Consider the following 8,819-nt stretch of genomic DNA (forward strand, 5'->3'; position numbering starts at 1 on the left):
GAAAAAATAAACTAATGTTTCAAGATATTTGGATTACTCTAACTCTTGACTGATAAAAAATAAACAAACAAACTTGATTAAATATCTAATTTTATAATTAAGAAAACACATCAAGTATAAAAAGAATTTTAATATAATTTTGAATCAAATAATAGTTAGGGATGCTCTAGAATTTATTCCTGGTAAAATCCATCCATCACAACCTATTCTTAGAAACATAACTGAACCTCTTCTCCAGTTTATATGTTGACACTTAAGCCCCAACGTGACTGTGTTTGAAGAGAGGGGACAAAAAAAAATATACAAATAACATTAAATAAATTCACAAGGATGAGATGCTAATCCAAGTTAACATGAGTTGTTATCAGAGGAAAATATTTTAGAAATATTAATGGGGGTGTCTAGAGAACATCTTAGGGTAAAGCTGGGAGGTAAATGTTCACAAAGTAGAAGACTTAAGAAAAATGCACCTGCTAGATCTTGAACTTAGAGTTTGAATTTTTAGCCACCTGAACTATGGTAAACAAATTTCTGTTGCTTAAGCAACACAGCAAGTGGTATTGTTATGAGATCCTAAGCAGACTTAGAAATATTTATGGTGAATATAAAATTACTTTGACTTTTTTAAATAAATGATACTATTTTTCTGTAATCACCCATACAGTGGTCCTCAAACTATGGCCCACGGGCCACATATTGTATTTGTATCTGTTTTGTTTCTTCATTGCAAAATAAGATATATGCAGTGTGCATAAGAATTCATTCATGGGCCCGGAGAGATAGCACAGTGGTGTTTGCCTTGCAAGCAGCCAATACAGAACCAAAGGTGGTTGGTTCGAATCCTGGTGTCCCATATGGTCCCGCGTGCCTGCCAGGAGCTAAGCTATTTCTGAGCAGACAGCCAGGAGTAATCCCTGAGCACCGCCGGGTGTGGCCCAAAAACGAAGGAAAAAAAAAAAGAATTCATTCATAAGTTTTGTTTTTACTATAGTCAGACCCTCCAATGGTCTGAGGGACAGTAAACTGGCCCCCTGTTTAAAAAATTTGAAGACCTCTGTTAGAAGAATAATTTTGTTGGTTTAAATTAGTTTCTGTGTTGTGTGATACCAAATATTAATATAAATGTAACCAAGTTAAGAACTCACAGGCCAGAAGTTGTATTTAGTGGAAAAGAATAGCAAGTACATTCACTTATTTTAATGAATAAACTTTTGAGTCAAGAAAGATATTACAAGGGGACGGGGCGGGGGGGGGAATGATATTACAAGAGGTTAGAAGCCTGCTTCACATGCTCTGAAAGCAGGTTTGAATTCTAGACACCATCTTGTAGAACTGCTAGGATCATGGCTCTAGGAGTAACTCCTGAACACCACTGGTGTAGGCCCCAAAACAAAGCAAAACAAAACAAAACAAAACAAAACAAAAACAAGAGCATCAACAACAACAAAGAAAGAGTCAGCTTGGATAAACAATGGGCACAAGGATTTCATCTAACATTTTTTTCTTATATATTCTTGTGAGAATGTCAGAGGATTCTCAATGCCTCACAAATGCTAAAATTGATTACATTGGAACCAGAGACAGAGCACAACAGCACAGGGTAGGGCATTTGCCTTGTACTACTGGCCTAAGTTCGATCTTTGGTATCCCACATGATTCCCCGAGTCTACTGAGCTCAGAGCAAGGATAAATCACCGAAAGCCACCAGGTGTGGCCCCAAAAGCAAAACAAAAATAAAGATTGCATATAATGATTTTATATATTACCTATATGTATAAATGTGTATATACATATATATATGTATATATATTTCTATTGCTAGAATCCTGGTATATTTGACAATCTGTCTAAGAAGGCTAATCATATTTCTAGTATCAAATCAAATTTTAAGGTACTTATGAAATAAGCAAAGGTTTTTTAACTTTAAAATGATATTATGTTACTGGTTTTATATTATACTAAGTAGTCAAAGTAATTGTAGAATCAAGTTAGTCATTTTAGAATGGCTTCTGACAGCAAATAGATATATTTAATTTATGGTGAGAAGTCTAGAGTTCACAAAAAATTAGTGCTAATTATCACTGATGCTAAATTTGGTTTAGTTTTACAGCAAAGTAATGAATATTGGATTATAATGAATCTTTTAAACTCTTTTATTTATTTGTTTGTTTATTTATTTGGCTTTAAATCACACCTGGCCAATAATGGGATTACACCTGGCTCTGCACTCAGAAATACTAACTCCTGGCAGATTTATAGAACCACATGAGATGCTGAGGATCAAATAAGGTTTGACCGTGTGCAAGGCAAACACCCTATTCACTGTCATATCACACATAAACACACACACATTAGGAACAACAAGGTATGAAAAAATTTATAAATAAAATTATTCAAAAAATAAAAAATAAATGATAATTCTTAGCCTTTCATCACAGATTATTTTAGGACAAGTAAGTAAAAGCAAGAGTAATATCAGATAAATTTTTGTTACATGGAGTAAGAATACTCTTTGTACTGTATTCCAAAATTAATCTTCTGATGTATAATTTGCTAGATTGGGACAAAATTAAAATGTTTCCAACACAAAATAATTTTAAATGTCATACAAAACTCATCAATATCAGAATTTACTAAAAATACTATATAAACTCAGTGATAATTAGTGAACTGCAATATTTTCTACAGTTAAAATTTTTGGATATATAAAAAGTCAGGTAGAAAAGATATTAAATGCATACCAAGTCATATTTTATCATGGTTTCAAAAATATGTAATAAATTTCATCCAAATGTGAAAACACTATCCAGTTAGAATAATTTCATGAAAATAGAAACTAACCTGAAATTTCAGTACCACAACAAAATGAAAACTGAAAGGAAAGTTTAGAGTTTTCACAAAAGGAGAATGATAATTAAAGGCTCCAGGGGTTTAAACTATAATGCATCTGAAACACAAAATGGATTTTGACTTTGCTCAAAACTTGCTTAGAAATCTAACTATTAAAATATTACCAGGAGAATACTCTCTCAAAACTGCAGGAGCATAGCAGATATGAGCACACAAAATTACAGCTTTACAATTTAAAAGTAATTTAAATCTAGTATTTTTCTTTTAACATGTTTCCACAAATGGTTTTTCATGCTGAAAATGATTCTAAATGATATGGTTCCTTTTAGTGGTGACCTCAAGGTTTTGAAATTATATTATCCAATCAGTTATACACATTACTTTAAAAAATAACATGATCAAGACAAAAGTTTAAATCAGGCTTTTGATGTGAAGATATTTGGTGTTGCTAGAGTTTCAAAAATTAGATTACAATTAGTTTAATACATGGTTTTTATCTTCAGCCATGCTTTATCTTTTTCTGCATCTGGTAGGCACAATTAGATAATGTGTACTGAATAGCAGCAACTATAAAAATATTCAAGAAGATGAATTACTTCATATAAATTAGAGATGGTAAAACTTGATTAGTTCACTTTAGGTTAATGCATCTTGAGAGTTCCTATGTAATTTTATAAAAATAATATATTTGGTTACACATTAGAAATAAATCACCCTAAAAATAAATTGAAATGGAAAATCATGTCTTAGTTTATTGCTATTAAATATGGTATTGCATTTAACTAACCAATACAGGCTATATAGGGTAATTTAAAAGCATGAAAATTATTACTTTTTAAAATACTATTTAAATTAAATTTAGACTATTAATTTACTAGTAATAAAACAGATACTTTATTGAATGCTTTAGACTATTAATTTTCTAATAATAAAACAGAAAAAATTTATTGAATGCAAATAATATATTAAATGTAATGTTATCTTACATTAAGTAAAAAAGTTCAAATATAAAACAATATGTGTAATAGTTTTCAGACACCACAAAAGGACCTTGGGGAGAGTAAAAGAACAGGTATGGAGCCTGGAGTTATGCCCATGACAGTATACTTCCAGGGCAGAGAAACACTATATTTCTTAGGCCAAGGGAATTCCCATTATAATCTCCCCAATATTTACTGTGCCTATACAAAAAAAAACACAAATTAAATTTGTAGTTGTTATTGTTGTTATTTTTATTTTTTGTTTTTGTTTTGTTTAATGTTTTTGTGCTCTGTTTTTTTTATTTCGAGAACAAGATTATTGTTTTGTTGTTGTCTTTATTGCTGTGGTTCTTTTAGAATTTTTAGTTTGATTTTTTTTTGTACTGTTATGTTTTTCTTCCTTTTTCCCTTTCTTGTCTTAAACTGATATTTATAGCCTCTAGAAGCACTCCTTCTGTTTTTTTGCTTGTTTGATTTTTGTTTCCCCCTTTTATCTTCTTCCCCTCAAAAAGAACCACATAACTTAAACCATTTTGTTCCGCCTTACAAACTAAGAGGAAAATAATGGAGACTACCAAAACCAGTCGTATGAACATTGAGTTGAAATAAAAAATGATCAGACTTAGATACCAAATCCAAAGCCAGTGACAACAGGATCAATACCCAATCTACAAGAAGCTTGACACAGAGGGGACACAAGCATCCTGGGTGGCAAAGGCGGAGGATATGGGATGCATGCTGGGAACGGGGGGGGGGGGGGGGGGGGGAGAGGGAGGACAACATTGGTGGTGGGAATGCCCCTGATTCAATGTCATATATATACCTAAAATTTTACTGTGAATGATTTGTAATTTACTTTGGTCAAAATAAAAATTATTATATAAAAAAATAAAACAATACGTGTAATATAATTTTTAACATTGGAATCAAAGTCTATCTTTTTCAGTCTATCACTGAATTAACCATTTCCTAAGTGTGTATATATATATATAATTAGTGTATATATATACCTATATATATAGTATATATATACATAGTGTGTGTATATATATATATATATATATATATATATACACCTTAGTGTGTGTATATATATATATATACACTAAGGAAATGGTGTGTGTGTGTATATGTATATATATATATATATTTAGTATATATATATTTGTTTGTTTGTTTGTTTGTTTGTTTGTTTCGGGTCACACCCATTTGATGCTCAGGAGTTACTCCTGGCTAAGCACTCAGAAATTGCCCCTGGCTTGGGGGGACCATATGGGACTCCGGGGGATCGAACCTCGGTCCTTCCTTGGCTAGCGCTTGCAAGGCTGACACCTTACATCTGGCACCACCTCGCTGGCCCCTCCTTAGTATATTTTTATGTTTTGTTTTGTTTTGTTTTTTTGGGGGGGGCATATAATGACACCCGGTGACGCTCAGGGGTTACTCCTAGTTATGAACTCAGAAATCGTTCCTGGCTTGGGGGACCATATGAGACGCCGGGATAGAACCAAGGTTGGTCCTAGGCAAAGCCTTCTCAGTCATTTAAGTTCAGATGATTGGAATGGATAATTATTAAGCAAAATATTATGTCTTCAGAAAGAAAGAAAATAGGATTTTGTAACTAAAGCTGAAATAAAGAAAATGAAAACTTCAAATGTCAGTAACATAGTATTGAAGATAATAGGCTAAAGTCAGATAATTTGCCTACAGAGTTGAATTCTTGTCACAACAGAGCATCCCAAGAGTTTACAGACATATACCTGAAGTTTCTAAAGACTACTGAAGAGTTTTGGTGCCTTAAGCATCATGGAATGGCTCTTTGGCTCTCTGTGTGTCCTTGACCTTAGTACTCCATTATCGGGCACTGTTAGAGTACAGCCCTCTGCCCATCCACAAAATTTTAAAAAATAATAAAAAGGGCCTGTACTCATATCCAAAATCCAGTTGTTTAATTTTTGTTGCTAAAAAGTAAAGAAAAAAAACAAAACCTGGAATGATATCATAGTGGGTAGGGTGTTTGTCTTGCATGTGGCTCATGCAGGTTTGATCTCTGGCATTCCATGTGGTTCCTTAAGACTGCTAGGAGTGTTTTCAGAGTGCAGAACATGAAAAATAACCTTTGAGCAATGTAGGTTGTGCACCAAGAAACATAATCTAAAAGAAAAAATAGTAAAAAATGATCTTGAGAGAAATCTTTGAAATGAGATATGACGAACACTGGTAAAATGCAACCCAACAAAATCAATTTATGAATATGAGTTCTTGTCACAACAGAGCCCCTACAGAATTTACAGATGTAGACCTTAGGCCTCTATGTACCACAGAACAGTTTTGGTGCCTTATGAATCAAGGAATGGCTCTTTGATTATTAGGTACATCCAATTATGTACTTGCAGATATATGCTCTATTTTTTTTTTTACTCTTCTGCAAAGAAAATCTTGTTACCCTATTATTCTATTATTTAGAAAAAGCAAATTTACATTCTTGAAACTCCTGTTTCCTAGATTTTGCTTTTCAAATACTTGAACTTTAAACAAAATGTTTTTAACTGGATATAAAAAATTGTTTCATTTTTGTCTTATTTTAAATAGTCAAAGAATTCACTGTCATATAGTGATTACTAAGTCCAGCTGACATTTTTTCGCATACCTGGGAAGAAAAAATTCTGATTATTTCCCAGAAAATAGTAAGAGTTGAATGGTAAAACAATATGAAGTCACAAAGCTGCTCTTACTGTCCATTCTTCTTATTTTAAGGCTTCCATTTGTTAAGACATTATAATGTGGAAGATGTACCTTGTTTTAAAAATGTAAGTAATAATTTATATGATGAAAGCAGAATTAGGTCAAATTACTCTTCCTTTATAAAATAGATAATTCTGAGTAGAATATTTCAAATTTTGGAGATTGTACTGTTTATGAAAGAGACATTCAAATGTCCTTACCTCTAGTTTTATGGTATAAGAATGAACAAAAATTATGTTTCTTGGGAAATAATAAAGATGCACAACTTGTATAATAGACCTTTATAAATTACATAAAAATGAGTAGAATAAATGGAAATTCAAAAACATAACTATAGCCAATATAGGGAGCAAATTAAAAAATCAGTCTATGATATTCATAATGAATGAAAGAGCAGTCACATAAATGCAAATGTACTGTTAGTTATAAAACTATACATACAGATAATAAGGTGTATAGGGCACTTGCCTGGCAAGCAAATGACCAGCATTAGATATCTGGTTTTCCAAATAGTCTCTTGAGGCTTTCCAGGCAGGAGAGGATGCACAAGCATGCCTTACATGCACTGACCTAGGACAGAACTGGTTTCATCCTCCAGAGTCCCATATGGCCCCCCAAATTGTGGGCAATTTCATAGTGCATAGCCAGGAGTAATCCCTGAGCATCACCAGGTGTGCCCACAGAAAAATTAAAAAAAAATAAAAAAGACTGACCTTTGTATGTAGAACTTGGTTTAAGTCCTGGGAATTTCATAGTGTAGGCCCAAAAATAAAAAAAATAAAAATAATAAATTGGATTCTTAAATGGATTGTATATCATTTTCTCTAGAGTTTTCTGTCTGTTTGGTTAACCTGAATTTGATCCCTGCCACCCAGTATGAACCTTCAAACATGGCCAGGAGTAATCCAGATGCAAAGCCAAGAGTAAGAGAACATAATGGAACTCACTGATTTTTAAATTTCTGAAAATAACGGACCTTTGTTTTAGATACATATGATGGAACCATATGTTCTATCACATTTCTGAATGTTCATGTTGATGCTCTACATCCCTTTTTTGTAACCTGGCTTTCTTTCTATTTTCTTCCAGAAGGAAGTAGGAATAAAGGGGTTTTGATGTGTTTTAGTTTGTTCTTTCTTTGAATATTTAATCGTAACACATTCATTTGTTTCTTCAAAAAATTCTCTATAAATAAAAAAGAGAATAATCATCAGTTTTTGGAACACAACTTATCAGTTAATATAGTTCACTTTGTTCAATAATGTGATCTATTCTTATTCCCTAAAGGTTATGAACACACATTACGACAGTTTTGTGGTATTAATAGGGACCATATTTCTATTTTAGAAATTCAAAAATAAATATCTTTGGAATATACTAAACCCTTATCATCATGCAGCAAGCAGCAAAAACACTGTGCAAATAGCCTTTTAATAACTCAGAGATTAGTGCTGCTAATGCTTGTACAGTCAACAATCTGCATGCAAGTATAGATTTCACTCAAATTTTACTGAACTATTGTTCACAGAAAAACTTTCTGATCATATAAATGCATAAAACTTCTATTTTATATACATTGTAAATACATTTTATGAAAAAGTAAGACTAATATTATTTAAATTATTAGAAAATAGATTTATAACATTATATTGCACTTACCAATAGAAAGTTTAAGGTACATAAATACTGAAATTTTAAGCAGGTAAGATGATTTATCCATAGTAGATAAATAAAATTTATGTATATGATATAGAAATTACCTTAAAGGGGGCTGGAGTGATGGTACAGCAATAGGGCATTTGCCTTGCAGGCAGCTGACCCAGGATAGATGGTGGTTCTATTCCATGGCGTCTCACATGGTCTTCCAAGCCAGAATTTCTGAGTGCATAGCCAAGAGTAAACCCTGAGCATCACCGAGTTTGGCCCAAAAATCAAGAATAAAAACATGAATAAAAACACAGAGGTCCTCTGGCAGCCCAGGGTGATGGTGGGGGATATGGGTTGCAGGAAGGGAACGGGGATGGAGGGAGGAGAAATTTGGTAATGGGAATTTCCCTGATTCAATGTTAATATGTACCTAAAATACTACTGTGAAAGATATGTAAGCCAGTATGTTCAAAAAAAATTAAAAAAAATATATAATAAAAATTAAATATATAATAAAAATTAAAAAAATATATAATAAAAATATATAATAAAAATTAAAAAATATATATTTCCTTAAAGACTAAAACAACAGCTATT

Source organism: Suncus etruscus, chromosome 13 (genome assembly GCF_024139225.1).
Source record: "Suncus etruscus isolate mSunEtr1 chromosome 13, mSunEtr1.pri.cur, whole genome shotgun sequence".
In the NCBI taxonomy this organism is placed as follows: Eukaryota; Metazoa; Chordata; class Mammalia; order Eulipotyphla; family Soricidae; genus Suncus; species Suncus etruscus.